General features: G+C 38.6%; 1 pseudogene; it reads right to left on the bottom strand.

Annotated features, from left to right (window-relative positions):
- Positions 1 to 1,885: 1,885 nt before the first annotated feature.
- LOC131837339 (U4 spliceosomal RNA) lies at positions 1,886 to 2,051 on the bottom strand (annotated as a pseudogene).
- Positions 2,052 to 9,156: the final 7,105 nt, after the last annotated feature.

The raw sequence follows: 9,156 nt of genomic DNA on the forward strand, positions 1-9,156 counted from the left end.
AAGCTTTGCTGCACATTTGGGTCACCTGAGAAATTTTTAAAAATCCTGATGTTCCAATACAATTAAATGGTAATCTCTAGGGATGGACCTCAAAATAAAATATATATGAAACAGCTTTATGGAGAAGTAATTAACATATAATTCTCCTATTTAAAGTAAATAGTTGGGGTACCTTGGTGGCTTAGTCGGTTAAGCATCTCCCTTTGGCTCAGTTCATGATCCCAGAGTCTTGGGATCAAAGTCCCAAGGGGAGTCTGTTTCTCCCACTCCGTCTGCCCCCCTTCTCTCTCTCTTGCTCATTCTCTCTCTCTCTAATAAACAAAATCTTTAAACAATAAAATAAAATGAAGAATAAAGTGGTTCTTAGTAGTGCAACTAAGTGTAACCATCACCAAGATCAGTTTTAGAGCATTTTTATTACTGCTAAAAACCCTATTGTCATTTCCCCCTAGGGACCTCCATCCTAGGCAACTACTAATCTATTTTCCATCTCTATAGATTTTCTTATTCTGGATATATTTTTTTAAAGATTTTATTTATTTATTTGTCAGAGAGAGAGAGAGTACACACAAGCTGGCAGAGTTGCAGGCAGAGGCAGCGAGAGAAGCAGGCTCCGTGCTGAGCAAGGAGCCCGATGCGGGACTTGATCCCAGGACTCTAGGATTAGGACCTGAGCCAAAGGCAGCAGCTTATTTATCTATTCATCAGTTAATGGACATTTTGGTTTCATCTGCTTTTTGCTTATTATATATAATGCTGCGACAAGCATTTATGTACGAGTTTCCTGTGGATATATTTTTCATTTTTTTTGAGTGTATACACAGCGATAGGATTGGTGGGTCATGTGACAATTCTGTGCTTGATCTTTGGAAGAACTGTCTGATTGTTTTCTGAAGTGTCTGCACCATTTTATGTTCTCATGCATAATGAATGAAGTTTGCAATTTCTCTGCATCCTCATTTATCATGTCTTTCTAAAATTATAGTCATTGTAATCATCCTTTAAAAAAAAAAGATTTTTATTCATTTATTTGAGAGAGAGAAAGAGAATGAGCGGGGAAGAGGGGCAGAGGAAGAGGAGAAGCAGACTATTGCTGAGCAGGGAGCCCAACACAGAACTCGATCCCAGGATGCCTGATCATGACCTTAACGGAAGGCAGACAATTAACTGACTGAGCCATGCAGGTGCCCCGACAGTCATCCTACTGACTATTTTTCTCTTTTTAAGATTTATCCATCCATTTAAGTGGGGAGGGGCAGAGGGAGAGAGAAACCCAAAAAGACTCTGGCTAAGCACAGCGTCTTGGTTGGGTCTGGATCCCCCAAGCGGGAGATCATGACCTGAGCCAAGAGAGTCTGATGGCCAACCAAGGCACCCAGGCGCCCCCTAATGGCTATCAAAAAAAAAAAGATTTTATTTATTTATTTATTTTAAAAATTTATTTATTTTTATTTCTTTTCAGCGTAACAGAATTCATTGTTTTTGCACCACACCCAGTGCTCCATGCAATACATGCCCTACTTAATACCCACCACCTGGCTCCCCCAACCTCCCACCACCGCCCCCACTCTTCAAAACCCTCAGATTGTTTTTCAGAGTCCATAGTCTCTCATGGTTCAAGTCCCCTTCCAATTTCCCTCAACTCCATTCTCCTCTCCATCTCCCTATGTCCTCCATGTTATTTGAGAGAAAAAGCCAGAGGGAGGAGCAGGGGGACAAACAGATTTCTGGCCAAGCAGGGGGCCCAATGTGGGACTCAATCCCCAGGACCCCAAGATTACCATCAGAGCCAAAGGCAGACGCTTAACTAAGCCACCCAGGTGCCTCCCTAATGGCTAATATTTTGAAGTGGTATTTCACTGTGGTTTTGATTTGGATTTCCATATGCAAATTGCAATTCCACAAAGCTATAAACACATCTTTTCATGTGTTTATGGATCATTTTGTCTTCTTTAGAGAAATGTTTACTAATATTATTTATCCATTTTAATTAGCAATAATCACGCCTCGGATAAACCTCATTGGCTACGATACTGCCACTGCGCAAAGCTTATTATTGGTCCATTTTAAAATTAGGTTTTCTTCTTATTAAGTTGTTGAAGAGTTCTTTATATATTTGACACAAGTTCCTTATTAAATACAGAATTTGCTAATACTTTCCCCCATTTTGTGGGTTGTCTTTTCAGTTTCTTGATGATATCCTTTGAGGCACAAAGGTTTATAATCTTGATGAAGCCCAATTTATTTATTTTTCTTTTTTGTCATGTGTGCTTTGGTATCATATCTAGGAAATCATTGCCAAATCTGAGGTCATGGAGATTTACCCCACGTTGTCATTTTTTTTAGAGGGAGGGAGAGAGGGGTCGGAGGGGCAGACACAGAGGGAGAGAGAGATTCTTAAGCAGGCTCCACAGCCAGTGTGGAACCCAACATAGGGCTCAATCTTATGACACTGAAATCAAGACCTGAGCTGAAATCAAGGATGCCTAACTGACAGAGCCTTCCAGGTGCCCCTCTATGTTTTATTCTAAGAAATTTATAATTTTAGCTCTTGTAATTGTGTCTCTGATCTATCTTAAACTAACTTTTGTGTATGGTGTGAGGAAGGGATCCAATTTACTTCTTTGCATGAGAATATCCAGTTATCCCAACACGGTTTGTTGAAGAGATTATTCTTTTCCAAGAATAGATTGGATTGTTTCGGCATCCTGGAGGAAATCAATTGACTGTGAATGTGAGCATTTTATTGCTGGGCTTTCAGTTCTACCTCACTGATCAATATGCCTCTTCTTATATTAGCACCACACTGTCTTGGTTTCTGTAGCTTTTTAGTACATTTTGAAATCAGAGTGAGTCCTCCAACTTTATTCTCCTTTAAGCTTGTTTTGGTGATTCTGGGTTCCTTACATTTCTATATGAAATTTAGGATCAACTTGTCAATTTCTACAAAAGAGCCAGCTTGGATTTTGACAGGAAGATTGGTAAATTGGGAACCCACATTGAGGAAAGGGAGGTAGAACATGTTTTTTCATTTTTACTTTTCCTTCTCTGCCTGCTTTTTTTTTTTTTTTTTTTTTTTTTTTTCAGCTTCTCCCTCTTCTGGGTTTGGGAGGGATGAATGGATAACAGGTAAATGGGCAAAGGCTGGTGTGATTTATAGTTTTCTTACATTTGTGGAAATGTCTCTCCTTTGTGGAACACTTTTATGGGTTCTTTGGCAAAACTGTGGTGGACTTCCACATATCTTTTTATGCCAAAGGTAATCTTTCCTCTGGGTAACCTTTGGTGATCTCCCCTCACCTTTTCTGTCCTCTAGTTGTACCTCTTTTTTTGGGATGGTGGAGGTGGGGGAATAAGGGGGTGAGAAGGTGTGGCGGCTGTCAGTCAGAGGTAGTTTCCTCAGACGAGGTTCTTTCAGAGAGTTCCTATAGCCAGGGTGGCTACCTATAGCCAGGGTGTCCATTTGGCTCAAGGAATTCATGCACTTTTGACATGCCAAGTGGTTGTAGTACAGTGCAACTAACTCTAACTCCCCTCTCCTTGTCTTGATGTCATAGTAGTTCTAGTCAGTCTCCTGCCTTCAAACTTCTCCAGATAAGAACAGGCATTAAGTCTAAGACTTCTGGGATCCTTGTCAAGCTCTCTCAGGCCTCCCTGCTCTGCTCTGGTAGTAAGTACCCTGGGGTAGGCCCAAGAGTTTCTGTAACTCAGCCAGCTTTCAATCAAGGAATGAGATGGTAGTCTCACCTGTTTCAGGCAATTCCAACATCTGTGAAGATTGTCCTGGAATTCTGTGTACTTGAGGGAGTGTGGAGGAAAAGGAAAAAGAGCAGAGCTTTTACTAGCCTATATGTCTTTGTATGAGTTAGGAAAGGACCTTACTCCTCCAGATACTTTACCGCCATCTGCTGGAAAATTGTTATTACACTATATAAATCTCATGACTGTAGAGTGAATGGTGCCCCCTGTAGTTGTGCAACATACATGTAGCACAGCTGTAAAGAGTGTAAGAGGAAAAAAAAATCCCAGTATCCTTTGCTTCTCTGAATCCCTTTCAAATATCATTTTTTTTAAGACAAATTATTTTCTTATATGTAGATTATGTGTGATAAGGATTTTATCTTTTTGTTGATCCTGCAAAGATGAATCTAGTCCTTATCCTCCCAGTGTGGAAGTATTTATTGCCATGCATCTTCAACTTTGTGGCCTTAGATGAAATTCTGAGAAAACAGAGAAGTCTCACTTTACTTTTTGTTATTGCCATTTGTTGGCCAACTGTTAGGCAGAATGCAAAGGTAACTTACAGGAATCCAGAAATAACAGCCCTTTTGAAGTAGAGTGCAAAATATGTACAATAAAAATTCCCCCACCTAAGAAGTTAGCAGTAACCAAATTTACTTGGGCAAGAATGTGTCAAAAAATTTAAAAGTCCCAGTTTATATTTTGGGGCCAAATATGTCAATAATGGATATTTGATGAATGAATGAGAAAAATGAATGAATGAATAATCAAATTAAGGCCATCTGAGAATTTTTTTAAAATTTTCATTTATTTACTTAACAGAAAGAAATATCACAAGTAGGAAGAGAGGTTGGCAGAGAGAGAGGGGGAAGCAGGCGCTGAGCAGAGAGCCTGATCCAGGACTCGATCCCAGAACCCTGAGATCATAACCTGAGCTGAAGGCAGAGGATTAACCCACCAAGCCACCCAGATGCTTCTGCCCTCTGAGAATTTGAATCATTTCTTTGAGTTCATTAGGTTATTTCTGTGAGAATCTATCCCATCAATTATATTAGTTTCCCAGATCTTCATAAGAAATTACCACAAATGCAGTGACTTAAAACAACAGAAATTTATTCACTCACAGTCTTGGGCCAGAAGTCCAAAATCAAAGTGTTGAGAGGGTTGGGTCCTCTTGGAGGCTCTGAAAGAGAATTCATTCCATGCCTTGCTCTTATCTTCTGGTGGCAGCTAGCAATCCTTGCCATCTTTTGGCGTAGCTGCATAACTCCAATATCTGCTTCCATTTTCACACAGTTTTCCCCCTGTGTCCCTCTTGGGTTTATACTATTCTTCTCTTTTATCTTATAAGAACATAGCCATTGGATTTAGGGTCCATCCTAAATCTAGGGTGATCTTACCCCAAGATTCTTAATTATATCTGCAAAGACCCTGTTTCAAAAAAGGTTACATTCACAGGTACCATGGATTAAAACTTGGATATTTCGTTGGAGGGTACATCATCCATCCAACCATTATACCCAGTGAAAATCACTCATATTGTGATCCCTACCTTTGCAATACAAGTGAGTGATTTTTTCCATAGTTACTTTCCAGCAGACAGTAGAATTCTATTTGGCCAGTGCAAGTATGGCTTTGACTTTCCACCAATGTCACTACCAATCATGAGGTACACACCCATCACTGCACCCACACTAATGAGGTCATATGAGGTGTTTGGACTTTGCAATAATAACAAGCTAAAGAAACTCACAAATAGAAAACTCATCTTGTCCCTAATATTCTGAGAAGTCAGTCATCAAATTAACTGATATGTAAAAAAAAAAAAAAAGATAGTCTCTTTGAAGATATGGAGAAACAAGAGGCACACTAGAAGATTCCCTCTTTGCTAGCTCAGTGGTTTTCCTGATACTAAAAATTCTTGGAGTATTTCAATTTTTTAAAAGCCTCTACTACAAAAATAAAGTGAGAAAAATCTTGTTCTTCAGCAAATATGTGTAACCATAGCTTCTGAACTAGACTGAACCCACTAAAATACTTTTTTCAGATGTTATCTTTCATTGAGCAAGGAGACCTTATTTCTTCTCACTGAGCTGTGACTGAAAGTGCCTGGCCACCATGCAACTCATCTCAGGATCTGTATAGGCACCAGCTTCTTTACCATGTGCTTTCTACTCTGAACAAGGATCCTCACAGTCCAACAGGAATCCTCCATGAATAACATTCATCGTTTCTTGCCTATTCTTTTTTCCTATTGGGTTAAATCCTTCTTTCTTTTATTTTTTAAAATATTTTATTTTTTTGACAGAGAGAGACACAACAAGAGAGGGAACCCAAGCAGGGGGAGTGGGAGAGGAAGGAGCAGGTTCGCCGTGGAGCAGGGAGCCCTGTGTGGGGCTTGATCCCAGGACCCTGGGATCATGACCTGAGCTGAAGGCAGATACTTAATGACTGAGCCACCCAGGGGCCCCTAAATCCTTCTTTCTGAAGAATTGTGTTTGAATGAAACATTTTATCAAATATACACACATATGTAGGGAACTCTCACAAAACTATCACCAATATTCTAGACTTAACAATAGTTTGTCAAGAGTATTATGTATTTTTTTTTTTTTTGGCTGAAATCTTTTAAAGAAAGCCCTAAACATCATGCCATTTTATCCCTACATATATCAGTCTGCATTTCTGAAAATCAGGCACATTTTCTCACATACCACACACAATCCCAGTATCATACTCAGCAATCACTCTTCAGTATCCTTGAATACCCAACTTATACTCAAATTTTCCTGATTGTCTCAAAAATGTCTTCTTGTGGTTTGGTTTCTTCAAATCAGGATCCAAATAAGATCCACAGACTAAATCAGATTATTACATCTTTTCATTTACCTTTAGCACAGGAAATTGACACCACGGGACATTTTGACATTTTGGAATAGATCATTCTTGGTATGTGGTGTTTCCTATGCATTGCAGGATGTTTAGCAGCATTTTGGCCTCTACTTCCTAGATTCCAGTAGCACTACTCACATTAAGACAATTCAAAATGTCTCCAGAAATTGTTAAATGTTTCTCCCACGACAAAATCATCTCTAGTGAGAATACTGATCTAGTTGAGTCCTCCTTTTAAAATTTATTTATTATTATTATTTTTTCATTTTACAGAGGTGGGAAAGGGAGAAGGAGAGGGAGAGAGAGGGAATCTTAGGTAGGTTCCATGCCCAGCGCCAATCTGATGCAGGTCAGTTTTGGGGCTTGATCTCACAACACTGAGATCATGATCTAAGCCAAAATCAGGAGTCAGACACTTAACCAACTGAACCACCCAGCCCCCCACCGCTTTCTTTTCTTTCTTTTTTTTTTTTTTAATGTGACATTGACTTACAGAATAAATTAGATAAATTGTCTTGTGGAATGTCCCACATTCTGAATGTGCCTATCTCCTTATGGGATCATCTAACTTATTCCTCTATCCCTTTTTCTTGTCATTGAAAACCAGGTTAAGAGGCAAAGTCAGTCTCAGTCTCAATATTTTTGACAAAAATACTTCAGAGTTGGTGTCATATTGTATCAAATCAGGAGTCTTGCATGTCTGATTGTGTCATTACTAGTGATGCTAAGATTAATCAGTAGGTTCAGTTGGTGACAGTCTGAGCTTTCCATTTTAAAGTTCTCCAACCCAATAACCATATATTTAGTGGTTACATACTTGGATGAGCTCTACCCGTATCAACTATTTCCTTAAACTGATTTTCCAATTCTGTTTTATAATTTAAAAAATTTTTAAAGTTTTTATTTAAATTCTAGTTATTTAACACACAGAGTTTTATATATATATATAAAATATATATATATATATATATATATATTTTTTAAAGATTTATTTATGAGAGAGAGAGAAAAGCAAGCACAAGCAGGGGGAGCAGCAGGCAGAGGGAGAAGCAGATTCCCTGCTGAGCAAGGAGCAGGATGTAGGACTCAATCCCAGGACCCTGGGATCATGACCTGAGGCACAGGTAGATGCCCAACTTACTGAGCCACCCAGCCATCCCATAGTGTTATATTAGTTTCAAGTGTACAATATAGTGATTCAACATTTCCATACAATACTCTGTGCTCAACACAGTGCCCTCCTTAATTCCCGTCATCCATTTCACCCATTCCCCTACCCATTCCCCCACTTTGGTTACTGTCAGATTGTTCTCTATAGTTAAGAGTCTGTTTCTTGGTTTACCTTTCTTCTTCTTTTTTTTTTTTTTTCCCTTTTGCTCATTTGTTTCGTTTCTTAAATCCCACATTTGAGTGAAATCATACAGTACGTGTCTTTCTCTAACTTATTTGGCTTAGTATTATACACTCTAGGTCCATCTGTGTTGTTGCAAATTTCAAGATTTCATTCTTTTTAAATGAATAATATTCCACTGTATGCTATACTTTAAAAAAAAAAAGATTTTATTTACTTGTTTGACAGAGAGAGATCACAAGTAGACAGAGAGGCAGGCAGCAAGAGAGAGGGAAGCAGGCTCCCCACTGAGCAGAGAGCCCGATTCGGGACTTGATTCCAGGACCCTGAGATCATGACCTGAGCCGAAGGCAGAGGCTTTAACCCACTGAACCACCCAGGTGCCCCTATGCTACACCTTTATACATTAATTTATCAACGAGATTGGGCTGCTTCCATAATCTGGTTATTGTAAATAATGCTGCAATAAATATAAGAGTGCATATATCTTTTTGAATTAGTGTTTTTGTATCCTTTTTTTCTTCAGTGAAACTTATTTATTTAAATTTTAATTCCAGTATAGTTAACATACAGTGTTGTATTAGTGTGTACAAACAAATAATGATTCAACATTCTATTCTATGGAACTCAGCGCTCTTCAAGATAAATGTACTCTTAAATCCCTTCACGTATTTCACCCATCCCCCCACCTACCTCTCTCCTCTGCTAACCATCAGTTTGTTCTCTATGGTTAAGAGTCTGTTTTTTGTTTTGTCTCTCTTTTTTTCCCTTGCTTGCTTTGTTTCTTAAATTCTACACATTTGTGAGATCATGCAGGATTTGCAATATTCCATTGTGTATATATACCACATTTCTTTATGCATTTATCCTATTGATGGACAATTGGGTTGCTTCCATAATTTGGCTATTGTAAATAATGCTGCAAAAAACATATGGGTGCATATATCTTTTTGAATTAGTGTTTTCATATGCTTTGGATAAGTACCAGTAGTGGAATTATTGGATCATATGGTAAAATTATTTTTAAGTTTTTGAGAACTCTGTACTATTTTCTATAGTATCTGTACTGTTTGCACTTCCACCAACAGTGCACAAGAGTTCCTTTTTCTCCACATCTTTATCAACACTTGTTTCTTGTGTTCTTGATTTTAGCTATTCTGACAGGTATGAGG

The sequence above is a fragment of the Mustela lutreola genome, chromosome 7 (assembly GCF_030435805.1).
Source record: "Mustela lutreola isolate mMusLut2 chromosome 7, mMusLut2.pri, whole genome shotgun sequence".
NCBI classification, from domain to species: domain Eukaryota; kingdom Metazoa; phylum Chordata; class Mammalia; order Carnivora; family Mustelidae; genus Mustela; species Mustela lutreola.